General features: G+C 36.1%; 1 long non-coding RNA gene and 1 pseudogene across 1 annotated transcript; both read right to left on the bottom strand.

Moving 5' to 3' along the window:
• Positions 1–11526: 11526 nt before the first annotated feature.
• LOC114180473 (uncharacterized) lies at positions 11527–12951 on the bottom strand (annotated as a pseudogene).
• A 214-nt stretch (positions 12952–13165) lies between these two features.
• On the bottom strand, positions 13166–15383 carry LOC146886768 (uncharacterized). Its single transcript, XR_014994216.1, has 4 exons — positions 15308–15383; positions 14611–14676; positions 14431–14500; positions 13166–13381 (listed from the first exon to the last, which is right to left on the bottom strand). It is a non-coding gene; the product is annotated as an uncharacterized LOC146886768 (long non-coding RNA).
• Positions 15384–23012: the final 7629 nt, after the last annotated feature.

Raw genomic sequence — 23012 nt, 5'->3', positions numbered from 1 at the left:
CAATACAACACAAACTTTACTATTCCCAATGAAACTAAACATCAATAAAACCAACAAACCTTCTCAAAACTCTGTAACAATAATTCAGATCATTCACATTTTAAAATTGAAAAACACTTTTCCAATAAAAGAACATATTACACATAGTAATTAATATTATATATCAAAGCCATTGAAATTCCAACATAAGAAAGAGGTATCCAAAGAAAGACATTACATTCTTCTTTCGGAGAAAGACAAAAATCAACTGTCCTTAGAATCCTAGTCTTCCTTCTAGGTATATCTTTATAACATGGATTTTACCGTTCAGCCAGACCGACTTTTCTTGACTTTGGGTGTAGATCGTCTTGACGTTGTACTTGTTATGACCTGTCTCGATGTTCAAGTCTGGTCCGTCCTGTTTTGATCCTCGGCCTTGGTTGGCCCATTTTGACTTTAGGGTCGAGTCAGCCCATCTCGAATTTTGGTTTGGGCCCATCCATCTCGACCTTCGATCTGGGTCGACCCGTCTCGACCTTGAACCTTAGTCATCTATCTTGACCTTCGACTTGGGTTGGTCGATCCCGACCTTCAGTCTGACCCATTTGAAAATTTAGATTGAAAATTTAAACTGAAACTTTAGATTTTCCATATTTGAAAATTTAGATTTTCCATATTTGAAAATTTAGATTTTCCATATTTGAAAAATCTATATTAAAAGAATGGATATACAATTTAAAAAAGAAATTATAAAATATAAATCAAATTAGAATTCTTGAACCACTCTTTCAAATTGAGTTTCGAATTTGGGAATTTCATCCCATGTATTTTTTAGTTCATTTGATATGGTAAATGTTAAGGGTTTAGAGGCAACAACAAATGATTTGGAAAGGCTTGAAATTGATGTCATTGGGGGAAAATCTTCTTGAACCCCTATGTTTTCTTCCTACACCTCGTACATTTTAAAATTCCAATTATACCATTTTTGAAATTAATAAAGAAGGTATCTTGAATTGTGCTATTCGTAAATATTTCGTATTACACAATCTGTAATGCCAATTTATAATTCGGATTGTATAATCTGTAATACAAATTTTGAAGACAATTTGAAATACAAATTACATCCCAAATCGTACAATTTGTAATTCAAACTTACATTTTGCATTGTAACCCATAATAAAAATTTGAAAGAAAATTTGAAATGTAAATTATAATCTGGATTGTAAAATTCATAATGCAAATTTACATTATATATTGTAAAATCCGTAATGTAAATTTGAAAGACAATTCAAAATGCAAATTAAATTATAAATTGTACAATTCATAATATAAATTTACATTTTTATTATACAATTTGTAATATGATTTTGAAAGGAAATTCAAAATGCAAATTATATTCTAGATCGTAAAATGTGTAATGTATGTTTACGTTACGGATTCTACAATCCATGATACAAATTAGTAAAAAAAAAACGATATGCGAATTGACATTCTGAATTCCACGATCTTTAATGCAAATTTGGAAGTCATCATAGTAGTGCAATTTTTTTTAAAGGGTAACTAAGTCATTTCATTAAGACTATGGTAGTTGCACGAAGAAAACATAGGTGTGCAGAGTAAGAAAAAGTATATCAAAGCACAAAAAGGTTTAAGTGGATAGCAAAGAAGAGACTTCTTCATCCACCCCAATTATTTCTTCAACACACCCAAATCTTTTAAACTTTTCCAAAATAACCTTTTGACTTTTAACCTCTGTTTAATACCTTATCGACATGCACCCCTCAAATTGACTTCAAAAATATGTTTAGAAAGTTACCAAATTTCGAAATTCAATTAAAAAATTACTGAAATTCGAAATTCGATTAAATAAATTATAATACTTTGAAATCCAACGTATATAGATATCGAATTTAAAAAAAAATATATATATATATATATATATATATATATATATATATATATATATATATGTTTGTTTTTAAATTTAAATTTTATATAATGTATTAAGAAAAATAAATAAAATTAAAAAAACCTATAAAAGGAATAATATTAAATTGTATATATATATATATATATATATATATATATATATATATATTGTTTTGTCTTTTACTCTATGTTATTTATTATTAAGGTTAATTTATTTTTTATTTTATTTATTTATCAAATTTTTTATATTTCTTAATATATTATTTAAAAACAAAATTGAAAATAAATAAAGTTAAAAAATAAATAAATATAAAAATAAAATTAATATATATATATATATATATGTTTTATTTTGATTTTTTAATTTAATTTATTTACAATGTATTAAGAAATATAAATCTAATTAAAAATAAATCAAATTAAAACTAAGAATAATATAAAAATATAAAAAATGAAAAGAAAATACAAAGTATATATATATATATATATATATATATATATATATATATATATATATATATTAGTTTTTTTATTCTTTGCTTTGTCTAATTTTTTAATTTTAAATTTATTTTAATTTTTTTAATATATTATTTAAAAATAAAATTAAAGAAATATAATATATAAACCAGATTTCGAGATTCAGTAATTCCTTTAACAAGATTTGTAAATTCTGTAATTTTTTTCTTAATTGGATTTCAAAATTCGATACTACATAAAGAGAATTTCGAAATCTAATATTTGTGAGTTGTCAGTCAAAAAGACAGAATCATTTCAAGTATTTTGAAAATGTTTGGGAGTGCATAAGAAAAACTGGAGGTGCAGAGAGAAACTCTCTTAAAAGTACTTTTTCTTCGTAATGTTTCATTTATACCTCCTCAAAGATAATGAATGAAATATGTTAGGAATATTTTGATTTCAAAATAATTCTTAAATTTTCAAAAGAGGGAAAACATAATATTTATTATTTATTGTCATTTTTTGAATTTTAAATAAAATATTTTGAAAACGGCAGCGTTTTGGTGCAGTCAGAAAGAAAAGTCCGCTGATCATGGTTACATTGCATGTAAACGTAGCCATTAGAAATAATAACTACCAAAATATGATGGTAATCACGCGGGCAAAACAAGTCCACTGATCATGGTTGCATGTAAGCGTAGCCTTCGGAAACGATAACTACCAAAATCATGACGGTAATCACGCCTATGCGGGCACAGTGCACTTGTTATATATGTTAGAAATTATGATACACGGAAAGATATATCGTATCGGATACGATATGTATTTATTATATATCGGATAAGACATGTATTTATTATATTGATATATTTATTTTAAAAATAATAGGATAAAATATATGATATATGAATATTGAAAGTGTAAAATAACTTTTGAAAACATACTAAATATAAGATTGTTAGTATGTGAATTCAATTTAAAATTGTATATACTAAAGTCTTCAACATAAAAAATATAAAAATTATTGTCATTATAAAAATACCACTACAAGAAAATTTTTAAATAATGATCAACTTTAGTAACAAAAAATTTGTTAGATACCAATTTCTTAATTAGAGACTAATTATTTTGGAAGCCAAAATTTGATAGTTAATGTTACTAACCAATTTAGAAACTATTTTAGTTATCAATTTAGAAATAAATTATAATTTTTGAACTATCTAAGTTGTTGTAACGTCCCATTTAACTAATTAAATATTTAAATAAAAACATTACATGAATAATATAAGAAGCTGAGTTAAGGAGTATAACGTCACTCCTTACAAATATTCAAGGTACTAAAGATGAGATACTGAGGCACACCATGATGCCAATACAAAATAGAGTTCAAGTTTCAACAATATTTAAAATAATTGCCCAAGAGGCAAACAAATACATGGGCTACATCCCAAAAGAAAACTCAGACAAGCAGGATCTGATCCAAGATGACCTAGGCAACAGAATCTCCATTACCCTGTTGACCAGGAGGTGTTCTTGCATTTGCTCACATCAATAAATTGATGATCATCACAAAAAGAGAAAACCATACACAAAACATACAAACAAGCACAAAGGGTAAGCTAGCGTAGAAAAACGTTTTATCATACAATTCATACATTTTCACAGTTAATGATACATACATCAACCAATCATGTGATGACTCGCAAACAATATACTAAGACTCAAGACACGACTTATCCAGATACATATAATTAGTCGGATTCACCAGATGCTTGCACTTATGGTGGCCTTTACTGCTCTACCAAGCTAATTGTTCCAGTGTTTCATCCCCCCCACACAAGGTTAGCCCTTAAACACTAGTGCAGTAAGGGTTTTTGGTTCCGGTTGTTTTTTGTATTCTGCCTCGGTTCCAAAACCGAGGCATATTGGGGTGAGGCCAAAAGGGGTGGCTTTTGGCCTCGGGTCTCTAGAACTTAAGCCATAGATTCATTTTTCTGCCTCGGGTCTCTAGAACCGAAGCCATAGAGCAACATAGTCCCACCTGTTCCTTCCGTCACTGTGACACCACCATCGAAATCAGCGGGAACCATATTGGCGACCACCGTAAACACACAACCAAAATCGCCAGGAATAGTGTGCACCACCTGCAGAAAACCAAAACCAGCGAAATGTAGGTGCGAAACCCTCGTGTAAAGAACACTACACATCGCGCCTGAGCCACTGTCGCCTCCACCGTCACGAGAAGACGCAACCACCGCTACGAATCCTTTACCTGTACATGAAATCAAAATCATAAGCTGTAACACGAAGCGAGACTTGCAAAACCCAAACCAGAGGTTGTCTGCGTTGCGAAACCAGGCCGCCCCGACGAACCACCATGTTGCAAAGTAGACTTCGCCGGTCACCACCCTCGCTGAAGCTGCTGCCATGAACGAAGAAGAGGGTGGTCACGAACTGAAGCAGTGGTCATAGAGGAGTTCGCAGAAGCATAGGTCGTCGTCCTCGAGAGAGAGAAAAATTCGCGCAGAGAAAAGAGAGTTGGGGAGACGATGAATAGTGATTAGGGCTCGCAAATTGGGAATTTTAACAAACTTTATGGCCTCGGTTCAGTTAATAACTGATGCCAAAAGCCCATTTATTGCCTCGGTCCTTAAAGACCCGAGGCCAAAAGCCTGATGCTGGTGGCATTTTTGAAAATTTGAAAATTAATGATGCCTTTATGGCCTCGGTTCAGTTACTAACCGAGGCCAAAAGCCCATTTATTGCCTCGGTCCTTCAAGACCCGAGGCCAAAAGCCATTTTTGTAAATTTGAAAGCTGATGCTGTCTTATATGCTTCGGTTCAGTTGTAACCAGGGCCAAAAGTCCATTTACTGCACCGGTTTATAGAGATCCGAGGCAATATAGTTGGACGAAATTGCAAAAATGCCACCGCCTCTTTATAGGCTTCGGTTCAGCTGCAATTGAGGCCTATAAGACGAAGTAAAATGTCAAATCTGCACTAGTGAAAGTGTTTCAGGCCTCCCTCCTGCTACTCTCACCACTTGAGTCAATACGCTCTATGTGAGACTAACTGACTCTTTAGAGTGTCAGGATGCAATCCTTACCTTGAATCCTTACTAAATTATATAATGAGGCACCACCACGAACTTCGTGGACTTACGTCCTAAGTATGAGGCATCACCATGAACTCCCACTAACAGGGGTCATGGAATTATGTCTTGACCAATGAGGCACCACCACGCTACCATCGTGGAATTACGTCCTGACCAATGAGGCACCACCATGAGATCTCACCTAGAGATTCATGGAATTATGTCCTGACCAATGAAGATACTACTAATTAAATCAAATAGGATCTCCCCTATGGAATCTCCTATATTCTCACTCAAGCATTTGAAAACACATATTAAAATTATACAACATATTTCTCTCTTGGAAAATAAATAATTCTTATAATTTTTTTTTATCCACTCTAACTTAACAACACATTATGCAAACGATTTGGGGTTTTAGAAGTAAAACTGCAGTCTGTTTAAAGCTCCAAAAATTTTGTATTTATACTCAAATTAAATATGATTGAATCAAGAACTAAATGGAACAATAACAAACTTAATTGAATAACCATAAAGAAAGTTATGCACCAAACAAGCAACAAAGGTCAATGTTGTCAACAACCAAACTACAGTGATCTTGCAATAAAAACTGCTCTCACTACAGATCTCCGATTCAAGATCGGACCGATCAAAGTCAAGAACTATGTGTTAAGCATCAGCTCGATCCAAAGGTTAATGAAGTAGAAACCTCTATTTTACGAAAAGTGTGCAGTGTTGTCAACAACCAAACTACAGTGACCTTGCGATAAAAATTGCTCTCACTACAGAGCTCCGATTCAAGATCCGACCGGTCAAAGTCAAGAATTATGTGTTAAGGATCAACTGTTAAAATTTCAGCTCGATCCAACTGTTAACGAAGTAGGAACCTTCATTTTACGAAAAGTGTACAATGTAGAAAAAAAAAGTAGCGCCACATCAATCAAACATACCCATTCCAGAATGAAAATAACTACACTGTATTTCAAAGAAAAAGGATTTCTAGCTTCCCTTACCTGGAGTGAGCTAACAAAAGACTTCGACACCAAACAACGAAATACAACAGCTCTAGGGACAGATTCAAGAGGTGGGCAGAAGAATGGTTGAGCTAACGTGAAGAAAGCCAAAGTCCAAACCCTAGCAAAAGGTGGTTGCAGCTCTAAGAGATGGGAAGAAGTTGCTTTTTTGAAAAATGAGTGGAATGAGATGGTTAGGGCAATTTAGGGTCTTGGACACCCTATGGGCCAACCCTTAGGCCCAACAAATGGGACTAGGCTCTTTAAATTTTAGGGCAGGAAAAGAGGGTTTTACCGTTGCCAATAATGTTTAGTTTATAAATTAGTATCTAAATTGATCACTATAGTGACTAATTATTTTTTGTAACTAAAATTAGTCATTATACAAATATTTTCTCATAGTCTATTACAACTTTATAAATTCGATACTTATGAAGTATCCTAAAATATTGAATACGAATATGTGTCAAACATAAATATGTGTAAAACATATATACATTATCAAATTAAAGTACCGGTATAAGTCTCCACTCTTCATACATACATATTTCTAAGAATCATTATCTCGAGCATTTGGTGACACAAATTCACTCAAAACTTCAGCAGAATATGATTATTAATATAATAATTTGTATTTTAATGAATTTCATCAATTTTCTACCCCTTCTCTCTCTTTTTAATTAATTGTGTTAGTTGAAGTTATTTTCGCAAATTTTGTTCTTTACATAAAATTTATATTATAACAATTCATAAAAATGATAAAATATGTTCTATACGTATATGTATATGTATAATAGATGATCAAATTATCTATACAAGTATAATCATCATAAGTTTAAATCCTGATATTTATAATATTTTACAAATATTTATTTAATTGCATATAAAATCTTAATTATGAGTTAAAAAAATGTAAATTGCTACCCATGGTTAAGAACTCAATTTTTTCGCTTAAAACCAATAGACAATAGACAATACATTGAGAATGGATTAATTTCCATTACAGTATATATATTATGATAAATTACTACAAAATCACCAAGACATAAACATTTTTGTTCCAAAACTATAAAAAATCATTGTAAAACAAAAGCTTATAAAGTTAAACGAGAAAGGGATAAATAATATCACGTGGAATATGTCTACATAATTAAACTATCTTGTATAATATATAACAAATAGTTGATTCAATAACTTTCTTTGGTAATTCCTTATCCAGGGCCTTAGACTCCTCGATGAGATGGTGATTATTCTATTCCCAGGAAAATTAATTTTTAACGTCAACTATTTAATGGCAGTTATATTAAAATGTCATTATATTAAAAGAATTTTAAAAATTATTAACATTTACCGTATGTTTAAAATTGTCAGCATATTCTAATATGAATTTTGAAAATGCTATACTCTTATAATAGTATTTTGTGAGTAGAAGTCTTTCGCGCGTTTTCATTTTTGGGTGTTTTGCAAAACCTTTGCCTGAGCCATCTTCTCTTTTCTCACAAAAACAAGAACACTGTATATCAGATTGATGCAGCAGAGTGTTCACAAATAGAGTATATAAAAGCTATAGAGAAAGACTAACTAAAACAAATAAACTAAACCTAACAAGACTAACAGAATGTAACCAAGGTTAAACTAATAGGGCCCTCAAGATGGGAGAAAAATGTTTTCTATGCCCATCTTGGAGAGATGTTGAGAAAACTGGTTCTGGGTAGAGATTTGGTTAAAATATCAGTAAGTTGGTGATGCTTTTGTATATGATTAAGCTTGACAGTTCCTTTCTCCACGTGTTCACGAACAAAGTGTAGGTCAATATTCGGGTGCTTAGGGCGTTCATGGTGGGAAGGATTAGAAGTAATTTGAATGGTGACTTGATTGTCATAATAGATCACTACATGAGGAGTGGAAATATGAAAGTCAGTCAAAAAGTTCTATAACCAAACAATTTCAATAGATACAGAAGCTAATGGACGGTACTCAGCTTCTGCAGAAGATTTACTAACAGTCTTTTGTCTCTTGGCTTTCCATGAGACTAAAGAATTGCCTAAGAAAATGCAGAATCTAGTGATGGAGCGACGGGTGTCCATACAAGAGCCCCAATCAGCATCAACATAAGCATGAACATTACAATCAGAAGCAGATTTAAACAAAATAACCTGGCCAGCTGTATGCTTGAGATATCTTAATAAAATATTAGCATCTGCCATATGTTCAGTACAAGGTTTAGAAACAAACTGGCTTAATTTATGGATAGTATAAGAAATATTTGGACGAGAAATAGTCAGATATAACAGCCTACCAATAAGACGTCTATAAATAACAGGATCAACAATAGAAGTGCCAAAATTATTATGTAAATGTAAGTTGGGAAGCATAGGAACAATAAAAGATTTACAAGCAAGCATTCCATAATCTTCAAGCAGAGATAGAACATAATGGCGTTGATACATAGGTATACCAATTTTTGATTTGGAAAGTTCAATGCCAAGAAAGAATTTTAAATCACCAAGATCTTTTAATTTGAATTTATTTTTCAGTTGAATATTAACAGCATCAATACAATCCATGTTAGGGCCAACAAGAATAATATCATCAACATAAACAAGGAGAGCAACAAAAGTATTATCATGGCCTTTTGTAAAAAGAGAATAGTCATGTTTAGATTGACAAAAACCAAAAGAAATAATAGTATCACGAAATTTATGAAACTAGCTGCGTGAAGCTTGTTTTAAACCGTAGATGGATTTATGAAGATGACAAACCAAAGGGGCATTAGATGTAGGGGTAAAATTATGAGTATAACCGGGAGGAATATTCATGAAAATCTCTTCATTAAGATTGTCATTTAGAAAAGCATTATTAATATCAAGTTGAGTTAAATTCCAATTGTGAGAAGCAGCAAGGGATAAAAGAATGCGCAGAGTAGTAATTTTTGCAACTAGAGAAAATGTTTCATAAAAATCAGTACCATACTGCTATGTAAACCCACGAGCAACCAACCTAGCTTTGTGTTTAGCTACAGTGCCATCAGAGTGAAGCTTGAGTTTAAACAGCCATTTGCAACTTTAGGTTTCTTACCATGAGGAAGGTGTGTGACAAACCAAGTGTTATTCATATCCATAGCAGCAAGTTCATCTTCAAAGGCTTTTTGCCAATGCAGAAAACGAATTGCTTACTTATAAGTTTGAGGCTCATAATTTTCAGAGATTTGACAAAGGTAGTGTGTAGGGAGTGGACAACTTGGAATAGTTAACAAAATTCTGAATAGGATAGGGGATTTTTGAATTATGAGTGACATTGTAACAATGATAGTCTGAAAGGTAGGTAGGAGGAATAAAAGACCTAGTTGACCTGCGAATAGGAAGAACAGAATCTGAAGAAGAGGTTGGAGTAGGAGAGGGAGAGGGAGGGTTACTATCATTAAGAGATGCAGGGGTGGGTATAGGCAGGTTGTGATCCAGAGAATAGGTATCATCATTAAGATTAGGTGGATGAAAAATAGGAGTAAGAGGATTAAAAATGTCAAGAGCAGTAGAAACAATATTTTCTTGAAAAGGAAAAATATGCTCATGAAATTTAACATCTCGAAACATAAAGGTTTTCATAGTTTTGATATCCAACAGTTTGTACCCTTGTAACCTATGGGATACCCTATAAAGACAACAACGGTGGCTCTAGGACTGAACTTATGTCTAGAGGACAAAAGGGTAGAAGCATAACAAAGGGAACTGAAAACTTTAAAGTCAGAATATAGAGGGATTTTATCAAAAAGAATTTCATATGGTGACTTATTTCCTAAACCAAGGCTAAGGGTTCTATTCATGAGAAACACATATGTACGAATGCAATCACCCTAAACATTTATAGGAACATTAGATTGAAAAAGCAAAGAGTGAGCAATGTTAAAAATATGCAAATGCTTACGTTCAACCACACTATTTTGCTTAGGTCTTTCAACACAAGAGAATTGATGAAGAATGTAACATCCCGTCAGGATATTACGTATTTATAAATAAATAAATGGAATAAATAAAACAGCGCGTTTAATAATACCCCATTTTCCCAAAACACGGGAAGATTTAAAACTTTACTAAATGAGCGGATAAAGTTTATAACGTCCATTACAAAACCAAAACCACAATATTATCAGTCACCCATCAGGGTTTACAAATGTTTTCAAAAAAACAAATAGATAAACATAAGAGTTCCCCAAGTCAATCCCCTCTCCGCGACTAAGCTGCACTAGAGCCACCTGCATCACCAACATCTGCTTCCGTGTACCGCGTACACGATCATCGCCACACACACGCAGATAGGGTGAGCTTAGCAGATAAATCACATATATACAATGCTATAAACATATATATATATATATATATATATATATATATATATATATATATATATATATATATATATATATATATATATATATCACTACCTCCTAAGGTAATTCTCCCCCTTGAGACGCATGCACGACTCCCTCATCAAACCTTCTCAAATATCACGAAAATTCCACCTATTGACCCCAACCCAACAAAACAGAATCCAACCTCATCGCACAACACTTCCGCCAACAGCCTCTCTGCCATTGCGCTGGCGCCTGGCGACTAGCCCCCGTGCCGCCAAGCGGTGCTTACCATCTGGGTATTTTCCAGATTTTTCCCGCACCCAATGCCCGACCATTTTTCCATCTTCATGAATTCCCATTACACACAAATCTAATCCCAGCACAATCATAACAATTCATTTTATACTTTCATTGATCAACAATTCCTATGTCCAATTCACAGTAACACATTCCAATTTGTGATTTCCGATAACATACATTCAACCCTAACTCATATTCACTGTTCCATTCATTTAAGCCTTCGATTAGGTGGTTATACCTACTGTTGGTCAACATTACCACTCCATAAGAATTACCACTACCTTTTGCCCCGATCAGATTTCACCCAGAATTCCAGAAAACCCAAAAACGAGTCAAAATACCCCGCACCGCCTGGCGGTTCAACCAGTCCTGCCAGACGCCTCATCAGCAAACCCAGAAAATAACTAAGACACTTTGCATCGCCTGGCGGCCGGGAATGTGCCGCCAGGCGGTTCCTCTTCCAAGAACCCAGAACACACGAAATAGCATGAGTCGCCTGGCGTGGATACCACCAGGTCATACTGGAGCTCCTTCGCCGGAAGACTCAACTCCAACACTATAGACTCCGACACAAAAGAGTGTGTCGCTCCTGAATCGTATAGTACACATAGGCTCCTACCATCAATCATGCAAGATCCAAAGACGAGGTTACCTGCTCTGTTCGCCTCTGTGCCCATCATGGCATATACTCGGCCAGCTGCCTGAGGTCTAGCACTTCCTCGTGTCTGCTGTGGCTGTGACTGTGTCGAAAGTCTTGGCATTGTGCTCCTGCCAGTGGGACAATCCCTGATAATGTGACCCTCCTGGCCACATTTATAACACATTCGCCTACTACCAAGCTGAGGACAAGCGCTCCTCATGTGGGGCCCTCCGCACTGAAAACACCGAGGTCGGGGAGAAAGGTGCTGAGGGGACTGATGTGGCTGTGGTGAGAATCTCCTGGACCCCTGAGGCGGAGGTCTAGAGTAGGGTTTCCTCCTATCATCCTGTCGGCTCGTGGACCCAGATGGTCCTCCCACCTTCTGTTGAGACCGCTGTTGAGCCTCGACTTCCGCTTTCAGCTTCTCCATTACTCTTGCTTTTTCTACTAAAGCGGGGAACTCCTTTATAGAAAGTGGAGCCACCATGAGTTTGAGATCACCTCTCAACCCATTCTCAAACTTCCTACACTGCCAGTCTTCTGCCATCTTCAAGGTGTGGAATCTACCCAAGTGCTTGAACTTTTCTGCATACTCGGATACAGACATCTCTCCTTGCATCAACTGTAAAAACTCCACTTCCTTGGCATACCTCACACTGTCTGGGAAGTACTCAGCATAGAACTTCTTCTTGAATAGCTCCCAAGTGATGGTCTCCCTACTGTCTTCTAACATCATCTTCATGCTAGATCACCAATGAACAGCCTCTCCGGCTAGCAAGTACTCAGAATAGGCCAGTCTACTCTCTGATGGACATCTTTTGGCCTCAAAAATCCTCTCCATATCTCGCATCCACTGATCTGCCTCATCTGGAGTGGTCTTGCCATCAAAGCGGGAAGGATGATGCTTGAGAAAGTCCTCCAAACTCCACTCTTGCACTCGTGGTGGTGGAGCTTGGGAAGATCCAGCCGCAGATCGATTCTCTCCTAGCTGATGTAAGGCTTCCAAGTGCCTCTGTTGGGTGGTCTCTGCTGCGAGTCTAGCAGACTCCATCTGCTGCAAGGCCAAGTTGTGTTGGTTCACCATGTTAGCATTCTGCTGCTGCATGGCTGCCAACATCGCCTCAATAGTCCCCACCAAGTAAGAGCTATCCGGGTTAGGAATAGGAGGAGGAGGAGGTCTAGGTGCCATAGCTCTGACCAAACAAAGAGAGAGTCATCAGTTTATCTAACAAGCGCCACAAAAGTACCAAAACACTATAAGAAACACGCAACAGAAACTAGGCAAGCTCACACCTACAGACCCGAAAGGAACTACTGCTCTGATACCAAAATGTAACATCCCATTTAATAGTTTTCCATACTATCAAACAAAACATTAGATTATGATTAAACATAGCAGATAGTAGGAGCAAACATGCAGACGTAGAATAAACCTATCCAATACAGTCCTCCAACACTGATACATCTATGAACACATATACATCAGGTCAGAGTGGGTATAAGGGATACTAGACTACACCCAAGACCTCAAAATATACAGTAAAACTCTAACTATAGTGGCACTCCTTGCCAAGCTCCAACTTCTGCTCAAGAGGAAACGTCTCCATCTGGTTTCAGCTCTGCTCCCACCAAACGTAGGTGATCATTGCAAAGGGTAATATGCAAAAGCAGACACATAACAGGAAGGGTAAGCTAACTGAAAGAAAACAAATATCAACACACTTCACAACTTAAGATGTCATTTATAGCATGCAATTCAATCAAAGAATCCTAGACTCGATATCTGGATTGTGTAAGTGACGTTAGAGCTCTTGGTGGCTTGCACTTGTAACGGTTCCTAGACTCTGCAGAGTCTGGACACATGGGGTATTCACCCGACCGTTCCCAGGGTAAGTCCCTTCCACGTCTAAGACTTGATCGAGTCCGACGACGAGGACCTCCTACTACTCCTCACGACATAATCCATTCTACTCTACCTGAGCTTGAACGATTATTGGAGTTTCAGGATACCAACCATTATAGATTCCTTACATCCTTACACACACTACAATTTCTACTCAAATTTCCCTTGAAATTCCATCCAAACTTCATCTCTTCATACTTACATTCATCCAATTAAATCATTTTATACATCAATGGTAACATTCCAATCATACGGAGTCTAAATTGCACAAAGATGCTTTAAAACATATATTTGTACCAAGGAAAACAGATTTTTAAAACACTACTACTGCAGTGCCTCTCGCTCAGGCTAGAAAGTCTAGCCTAGGCGAGAGGTTATCTCGCTCAGGCGAGTCAGTCTCGCCTAGGCAAGACACCAACAGTGGTAAAAATAGAAAAACTGGGCGAACCCTCGCTCAGGCTAGGCTGGTTCGCCCAGACGAGATCGTGATCTCGCTCAGGCGACCCCAGCTCGCCTAGGCGAGGCTTCGCGCAGGAACAGAGGTGCGTTTCATGGTATTTTCGCTCAGGCGAGCGGTACTCGCCTAGGCGAAAATATCAGGACACGAACCTGTTCCTTCATGCAGCAAGCCAGTTTTCCTTTAGCACCATTCAAATACTCATCAATTCACACCATTTCAGACACCGAATTCATAAATCATACATGCAATTCAAGCCTTTTCACGGATTATCTAGAAACTTTAAAGAAAGGGTCAGCTTCCCTTACCTTCCCACAACAAAGCCCAAGCAAGATCAGCTCTCAACAGAAGAACGGTACCACTTCAACACTTAAGGAGCTGAAAGGGAAGTCTAGACATGAGTTTATTCCCAAATTTCGACCCAACCACTTAAAGACCCTAATTTAGAAAGAAGGAAGGTGAACTGAGGAAATTGAAATTCAACTTACGCGTAAGGATGGATCGAACAGCTTGGGGAGGAGGTTCTGTGGTGATCTCAGATTGTGTTGCTGTTGCTGAAAGAATGAAAACAAGATTTAGGGACTGAATTTGGAAATCTGAACTTCTTTGGTGGTTAGAGAGAAGGAGGAGAATTTGTGCAGTAGAGAGGTGTAGGTGAGTGGAGCATAGTATCCTTGTGTGTGTTGGCAGAGAGTGTTCTTAGAAAGGGGGAAAAATAAAAAGAGGGATCCATGATTGACCTGGTTCTAAGGACCCTACTTGTAACCCCTCTGACACATCTTGAACATGTAAAATTTTATCCCTTGAACATGTCTAAATACTTTGGAAAAAATCCTTTGACCAAAAGTTAATCCAAACAAGCCTAATATATTTCGAAGTATAAGATAAAACATTATGGAGGCCAAGTTGAACATTGGTGGACAACAAGATTGTTGGATAAATTTATGCTAAATTCCCACGGCAAGAGTTCATACCCAAGCCTGTGCCTTATCATGTACAATATTCAAAGTTGATCTCGATGGAATAAAACCAAATTTATACTTGGATGGATATATAGGTCTCTCCATCCTCAATCTACTATCAATTAGTCCTTTCAAGAAAAGCACATTGACAATAGTAGTTATACATTTTGAATTAATTCTCGATCACTAAAATGGGACACCGAAGAAAAAGAAACAAACTTACAAATGCAATGAATTCATGGTCTTTTCTACTCCTTGAAAATTTATTTCATAAGTACGGCCACAAAGATCTTGCAAAATACTTCTAGAGCTTTAGCTGAAATCCATTCAAGAGCAATGTCAGCATGTATAAGAGAAACAAATAAGTTGTGGTCTAAATTTAACAACACAGTAAACCACACCAACTTACAAACTAAAATAGGTACAACCAAAGTTACCTTTCCACGGTGAAGGTCTCACTCACTTTTTATTTTCTACACTATCATTCCTCTCGACGACACTGTTCACGATGAACGAAGATGAGGTTTCATCAGTGAGGGTTTGTAATGAGGCTTTGCAGTGGGCTTTGATGGTGAAGGTGGAGGTTAGGGTTCATGATGAGCTTTGTGATTGGGGTTGACGGTGAGGGTTTCAGGGATGGTTCACAGCGAAACCCACGGCGAAACATTCTGCATCGATCTCAACAAAGAAGAAATGGATTTATGGATTTATGGATTTAGGGATTTAAGGATTCATGATTCCTTCCCCGAGATTAGGGTTTGCATCCGCTTCTTTCTGGTTTGTGAATGGGCTTGGTTTTGGGCTGGTTTGTGAACCTTGTTATTGCTCAAGCATAGTCATGAGCTAAGATCCATCGTCTCTTTTCTCGCGTGAGCGTCACTTGACCTACACCACTGTGATGACTGGTGCCTCAGCCGAATGGAGGACGACTGAAGGTCTCTGTCGGTGAGGGTCATACCGGTGAATGGCATGTTTCGTCTCAGCGAAGGGAAAGGAAGCGTTTTGCAAAGTGATGGTATAACTTTATTTGAACTTAACCGGTAAAAAATATGTTATCTGTGAAATTTGAGCATAGATAAGATATGATTTTTAAATAAAAAAATTATATTATAGTTACCTACGAACTTTTATTTATTTTTTATGATGTTTATTTTCTACATTTTTTTCATAGATAATTATTCGTACATAATATTTCCATCTATGTTAATCTATGAAGTTTTTGTAGATAATTATTTTCTTTTGTTACTTACGAACATTAATGTTATCTATGAAATTTTTTCGTAGGTAAAATAAAATTATCTTTGAAAAAAATTTGATAGATAATTTTTCGTAGATAATAGACAGTTTTCTTGTAATGTATCATGAAATATGAATTAGTTGAATGGTTATGCATTGATTTGGCAATTGACATGGTATGGGTTTGAATCTTGGTGAACCTAAACTAAACTTTCTTTTTGTCAAAATTTTATTTGACATAAAGGTGGAAGGACAAAGGAAACCCTAGTAGCCAAGATGGTTGGAAAACAACCACTAATGGACCTTCAATGACAATTAAACTTTAAGTTTAATGTCATTTTCGTTTTCCTTCATCATTGCCAATTAAGACAACAATGAGTGAACAATTAAGGGAGAGTGTTTTTGGTGGCTGCCATTGTGCTTGGAGAGTAGAGAACGAAATTAGAGAGTATTTTGTTTTTTTTAGAGAGGATAGCAGGGACTGGAAGCAAGCGTGGAAGGAGACAAGGGCTGGATTGTGTTGTGGTGCACAAGAGCTTGAAAAATATTCCAAAACTAAGCAAAGGAATCTAGGTTAGGGGAGCTGAACCCGCAATGTTATGTTGTTGTGATTAATTGCATAATATATGATGTGAATTACATGTTTTCCTTTTGAATCAACTCGTAAATTTTGGGTTTTTGGAAAATTTCCAGAAACTGCTTGGCGGGTGATGAATACCCGCCAGGCGACATATCCACCCATGCCGCCAGGCGACACATGGCTTTGTACCCAGTTTCTGGGTTTTTTGTGAAGGGCCTGGCGGTGATGAACACCTGCCAAGCGACACAAGCCCATGTTGGCTCGATTTTGATGATTTGGGTGTTCTGGGGCTTTTCTGATCGGAGGGAATGAGTCAACAATTTATGCTGAACGGGTGGAGTACCATAATTGATCGATTAGCAAGGAGAATTGGATTAATCGAGACAAATAAAATTGTATGAGCCTCTGTTAGGGTTGAGAATTGGGGGTTTGAAATTCAAGATTCAAATAATGGGAGAATATTATAATAATTTTGGGTATGGGAAGCCTAACATATGTTTGGTAATCATAAACGCATAATGGAAGCGAGTTGGATGGAAGATTAGTACACTAGTATAATAATTGGAGTTAGAACTTGCACAAGGTGCGGGACCAATTCTGGAATTGCCCAGAAAAAGATGCACCGCCTGACGGCTTGTAGCTTGCGCCAGGCGATAGTGGTGTCAGTTGTTTTTGGTGACTGGTGCAGTGTGGTTCGAGTAGAAGGGTGCACTTGAGAGTTCAAGTGGAATAGAATAAAGAAAAAATATACTAATTTGGAAATATTGTAATTAGGATGCTTTAAGATGTAATGGTAAGGCATGAGATGGGTTGGAGGTTGAGTGAATATAGCTTTCGGGGTTACATCTTGAAGGTAAAGCAAAATGGATAAGGTTCACAGGTGCTGAGAAAATTTCTGGGTTTTAGGAACAGCAGGAACTGCTTGGCGACACCCAACATACCAGAGATGCATAGTGTTCTAATTCACGAAAAATGCTATTTTTCGTATTTTCACGGAACAGGAACCACCCAGTGCTGGTTTTGTACCGCCAGGCGCTAGGCTCCTGATTTCTGGCGCTAGGCACCACCATTTTTCTGGTTCGCGCAGTGTTTGTAAAACTGCATTTCCAGTTCGTTAACCGTCTAATTTTGGTGAAATTTTGACAGATGGTCTATAACATGTGGTTCTTCACTTTGAATGGTGGAGATCTGATTTTGAGGTCAGTAGCTAGAGATATACGTTACTCAATATTGCTGATTTTGGAGTCTTTAAAATACATGAATAAGCTCTTGATAATTCAAGTAACTTCTAATGAAGCATGTTTGGGTTATGTGGTAAGTCTCTATCAATTTCAATGCTCCTTTGGGTTAGTCACATGTGGAGAATTTGTTATTGGTGAAGGCATGTGGGTTAATATTAATTTGCATTGGTGCATAGGATCATATGCTTAAATTGTTAGAGTGCTGCTTATACTTGTTTGAGCATGCCTTATTCATAAGTTAGAATTGAAGGCTAGCATGGGTTTAAAGGGGGAATATATATATATATATATATATATATATATATATATATATATATATATATATGAAATGTGACTGGATTGATTTTACTTTGTTTTGGGTGTTTAAAAACCAGTATTGCACAAGTATTGGTGTAGCGCCTGGCGGTGGTGTTTGACCGTCAGGCGATAGCTACGAAACTAGTAGAGAATTGAAGCGTGTGGCACTTGGCAATAAGGGTTGTGCCGCCAGGCGATACTTGTAGAAACAGTAACATTAGAGGCGCTTGGCGCCTAGTGACACGTGCCTCTCGCCAAGCGGTCTGGAAGCCTTTTGCGTTTGGCGACTCGTGTGGAGCGTCAAGCGATTTTTGATGAAGCAGACATTGTGTTTTACCTTCTTTGGATGTGCGTGGTCTACGAGGCTTTGGACGATATCTCAAGGGTCAGATGCTAAAGTATTCCTGGAGTTGTGGCTCAGGATGGAGGGTAACACGAGTATTCTTTAAGTGGTGGCTCAGAATTGTGAGTGTTCCCGCATGTGTTCTACAAGTGGTGGCTTGTACGTTGGACAACAACGATAGCTTGAGATTATCAACCAAAGACGTAGAACATAGATTACATGGTGGCGGCCATGTGTGATGAGACGAAAGGATGGAGTTCCTTTAATGTGTGTGTTTTGGTATATAAATTGTTGCATATGTTTATATTCCTTTAGCTCACCCTATTTGTGTGTGTTTGGCGATGATCGTGTACGCGGTACACGGGAGTAGATGACGTTGCAGGTGGTTCTGGTGGAGCGTAGATCTGGAGCGTGGGCTAGTTGGAAAACTTTGTGGCAACATTTCATCATTTTTTTTATGAGTTTTAAGGAGTTCTTGTAATCATTAGAATTACAGAACTTGGCTTTATAATGACACTAATTTGATAATGTATTGTATTTAGGGTTAAATATGTTTTTGGTCCCTCAAGTTTCAACGAAATTTGAAACTAGTCCCTCATCAAAATTTTTGACCAATTTAGTCTTTCATCTTTCAAAATGCATGACTTTAGTCCTTTTAACCAAATTTTGTTAAGTTTATCTGACGTTTCAAGCGTATTTCATGATAGTATTTAAATTATTTACACTGTTTGACACATTTTTGCTTCAATGTTAACTTAAATACTATCATGAAATGTGCTTGAAACGTCAGATAAACTTAACAAAATTTGGTTAAAAGGACTAAATTCACGCATTTTGAAATATGGAGGACTAAATTGGTATAAAGTTTTGATGAGGGACTAATTCCAAAATTCACTTAAACTTGAGGGACCAAAAACATATTTAACCCTTGTATTTACAAAAAATTGAACTTAAGTTGGTTTTATCGATGTAATAAAGTTTTAAATTATTGCGGTCTTGGGAAAACGATTTATAATAAATGGAGTATTATTATTATTATTATTATTATTATTATTATTATTATTTTATTATTTAAAATCCGTAATATCCAGGCAGGATGTTACATAAAACACCAACAACATATATAAATGTTGTACCAAAAACAACATAACACATGTTATATAACAAATTGCCTACCTTATGACTCACATAGAGAAAATTTTAGAATTAAGATAGAGAATTCATTGACTTGAACATGAGTGTGCACCCTCATTACTACATCAAGATTTTCTCTATCTTAATACTTTTATTTTCACAAGTCTTACTCATATCTCTATACCCAAACAATTCCTCATAGAGAGGAAACACAACAAACTCATTACCGTGGGTAAATCCCACGATTGACTGCTATGATTTCTTAAACAACTATGTCTAAGATGAACATACAACAAACGCAACGGAAACACAACAAACTCATAACCCACAACTCATATTAAGGACGAACTGCTTTGATACCACTATTGTAACAACCCAAATTAGTACATAATTATACCAATTTAAATCATTACATAAGTAATAATCAACAACACATAAATGTAAATTTATATACTGAGTATTCACAGTCCTCTAAAATTATAAGTTGATTTTTCAAAACTAAGATATTTAATAGCAATTAGGCACTATTGATACTAGGTATATAGGTATATACATATGTACATGTGTCCATTCCTATTCACCAACTCAGTCTCGTTATTGATCCTCAATACTACCTGTAGGACCCTCTACTCATGCATATCGACATAAATATACGATCATCGTAGGTGGAAACCACATCCACAAAAACACAAGGGTAAGCTAGTGAAATTATAATTTACTATAGCAAAACAAATAAAGCAAATAAAATTTCTTCACATAGTGTTAACATAAATCATACTCAAATAATGTCACATACAAATTCTATAAAGTAAATCATTTAAAATTAATCTTCTGTAATTATTTTACCAGAATCTATGTCAACTCAAATGTATTATATTTTGCGGTGGTTAGTTAGGATAAATGAGCTAACAACTCATTTAAATCTCCAAGGTTTACACATTCAACTATAATAAACGTATTATATTTATTATATTTTGTAGTGGTTAGCCAGGATAAATGAGTCTCAACATGGCCAAGAAAGTGTCCTAAGGATAAATGAGTCTCAACATAGCCAACAAAGTATCCCAAGGATAAATGAGTCTCAACATGGCCAACAAGTATCCCAAGGATAAATGAGTCTCAACATGACCAACAAAGTATCCCAAGGATAAATGAGTCTCAACATGGCCAACAAGTAACCCAAGGATAAATGAGTCTCAACATGACCAACAAAGTAACTCAAGAACATCCCATCTTGAGTAATATACTAACTCATTTAGGTCTCCAGGGTCATACCTCCAACCATAGTATCAAATCTTCATATGTCATAAATTTTATTTTGATATTAAAACATAAGTAAATAGGATCTGTGCATAACGAAAGAATAAATATGATAAATAAAAAGAACCAGTACGTGACTGGAGATAAATATAAATAAATAAGTGAGAGTAAATATAAATTGAATAAATAGGACAAATGCACAACTAGAGATGAATATAAATAAATAAATGAGAACGGGAACTAAATATAAATTAGAATGAGGTTAGAGACACCTCACTTAACATAGATATAAAAATAAAATAATTATGAACAAATAAAAAAATAATAATAAAGGTAAAGAGATAAAATGATAAATGTCTCTTCCCCTTATCTTAAAGATGATTGTCCTCAAAAAAATAAAAATAAAAGATTCTACAAAATATTTTGTTTTAGACCCAATAAGGATTAACATTGCTCCTACCACCAGTGCAGTAAGGGCTTTTGGCCCCGGTTGTTTTTTATATTTTTCCCTGGTTTTAGAACTGAGGCATATTGGGATGAGGCCAAAAGGGTTGATTTTTGGCCTCGATTGTCAACCGAAGCCATAGAGGCGTTTTTCTGCTCCGGTCACGCCTGAACCGAAGCCATAGATTTGCTTTCCAGATCTGCTTCCGGACATTCCAGATCTGCTTCCCAACATTCCAAATTTGCTTCCCAGCGTTCCAGATCTGCCAGATGCGCGTTTTAGTTGGCTGCGTGAACGTCGTTTATGCAGATCTGTGTTGATGATGTAGTTGCAGGAGGTAGACTCTCCGGAGAGGCTTCGTGTGAATGTGGAAGAGTGCTTCGTCAAAGATGTTCGACTCCAGGCGCGGTGGTAGGCTGTGTTTCGTTTGACTCCAGGCGCTGCAGTGGAGGTTTCGTTCTTCTCCTTCAAGGCATGGTGGACCTGCTGCGTTTTTCGTGGATGAGGTGCTATAATGGCTTCCTGAATGGTGGTTGGTCTGATGGAGGTGCAGGTGGCTTGGAGAGAAATGGAGCAGCAGAGAGAAATGGATGAGGAAATGGAGGCGACGAAAACCCACGGACGGCGACGGCAACTGGTCGGCGACAGCGTCGGAACTGGTGGTGGCAGAGGGCGGCACGACGTTCGTGCAGAGAGAATTGGGGAAGAAGATGAATAATGATCAGGGTTCACGAATTGGGAATTTTAACAGGCTTTATGGCCTCGGTTATTCAATGAACCGAGGCCTAAAGTGGCTCAATAGCCTCGTTGAAAGGGGACCCAAAGCCAAAATGGGCGGTGTTGATGAAATTATTAAATTAGGGTTTCTGGGCAGGGTTATAGGCTTTGGTTCTATTTCAACCGAGGCCAAATGTGTTCTCGCTGGTGGCAATTTTAAAATTTTTATTTCTAGGTTGCCTAATAGGCTCCAGTTCTTAATGAACTGAGGCCTAAAACTGCTTATGACACCGGTTGTTTGTAGAACTGAAGCAATATAGATTGATGAAATTGTAAAATTGCCACCGCCTCCTTATAGGCTTCGGTTCCACCATAACCGAAGCCTATAAGGCGAGGTAAAATATCAAATCTGCACTAGTGTACGTATTTCCATTCAAAATAGAAAATAAGGGATTACATAGTTTTAAATAAAAACAAAGTTATTTGAGTGGAAATAACTGGCTATAAATGTAAAGTAAATAAATAAATTGAATAATAGGTGTGTGTGAATAAAAATAAATATAAATGAGAATGAAATTAATAACATTTCGTTTAATATAAATATTAAAATAATATAAATATATAAATAAAAATAATTATGAGTAGATTATAAATAATAAAAAGATAAAACGATAT

This window comes from Vigna unguiculata, chromosome 4, assembly GCF_037176805.1.
Source record: "Vigna unguiculata cultivar grain cowpea cultivar isolate G323 ecotype 2 chromosome 4, ASM3717680v1, whole genome shotgun sequence".
NCBI classification, from domain to species: Eukaryota; Viridiplantae; Streptophyta; class Magnoliopsida; order Fabales; family Fabaceae; genus Vigna; species Vigna unguiculata.
The sequence above is the reverse complement of the archived record's forward strand: the minus strand, read 5'-3'. Positions and strand labels throughout refer to the sequence as shown.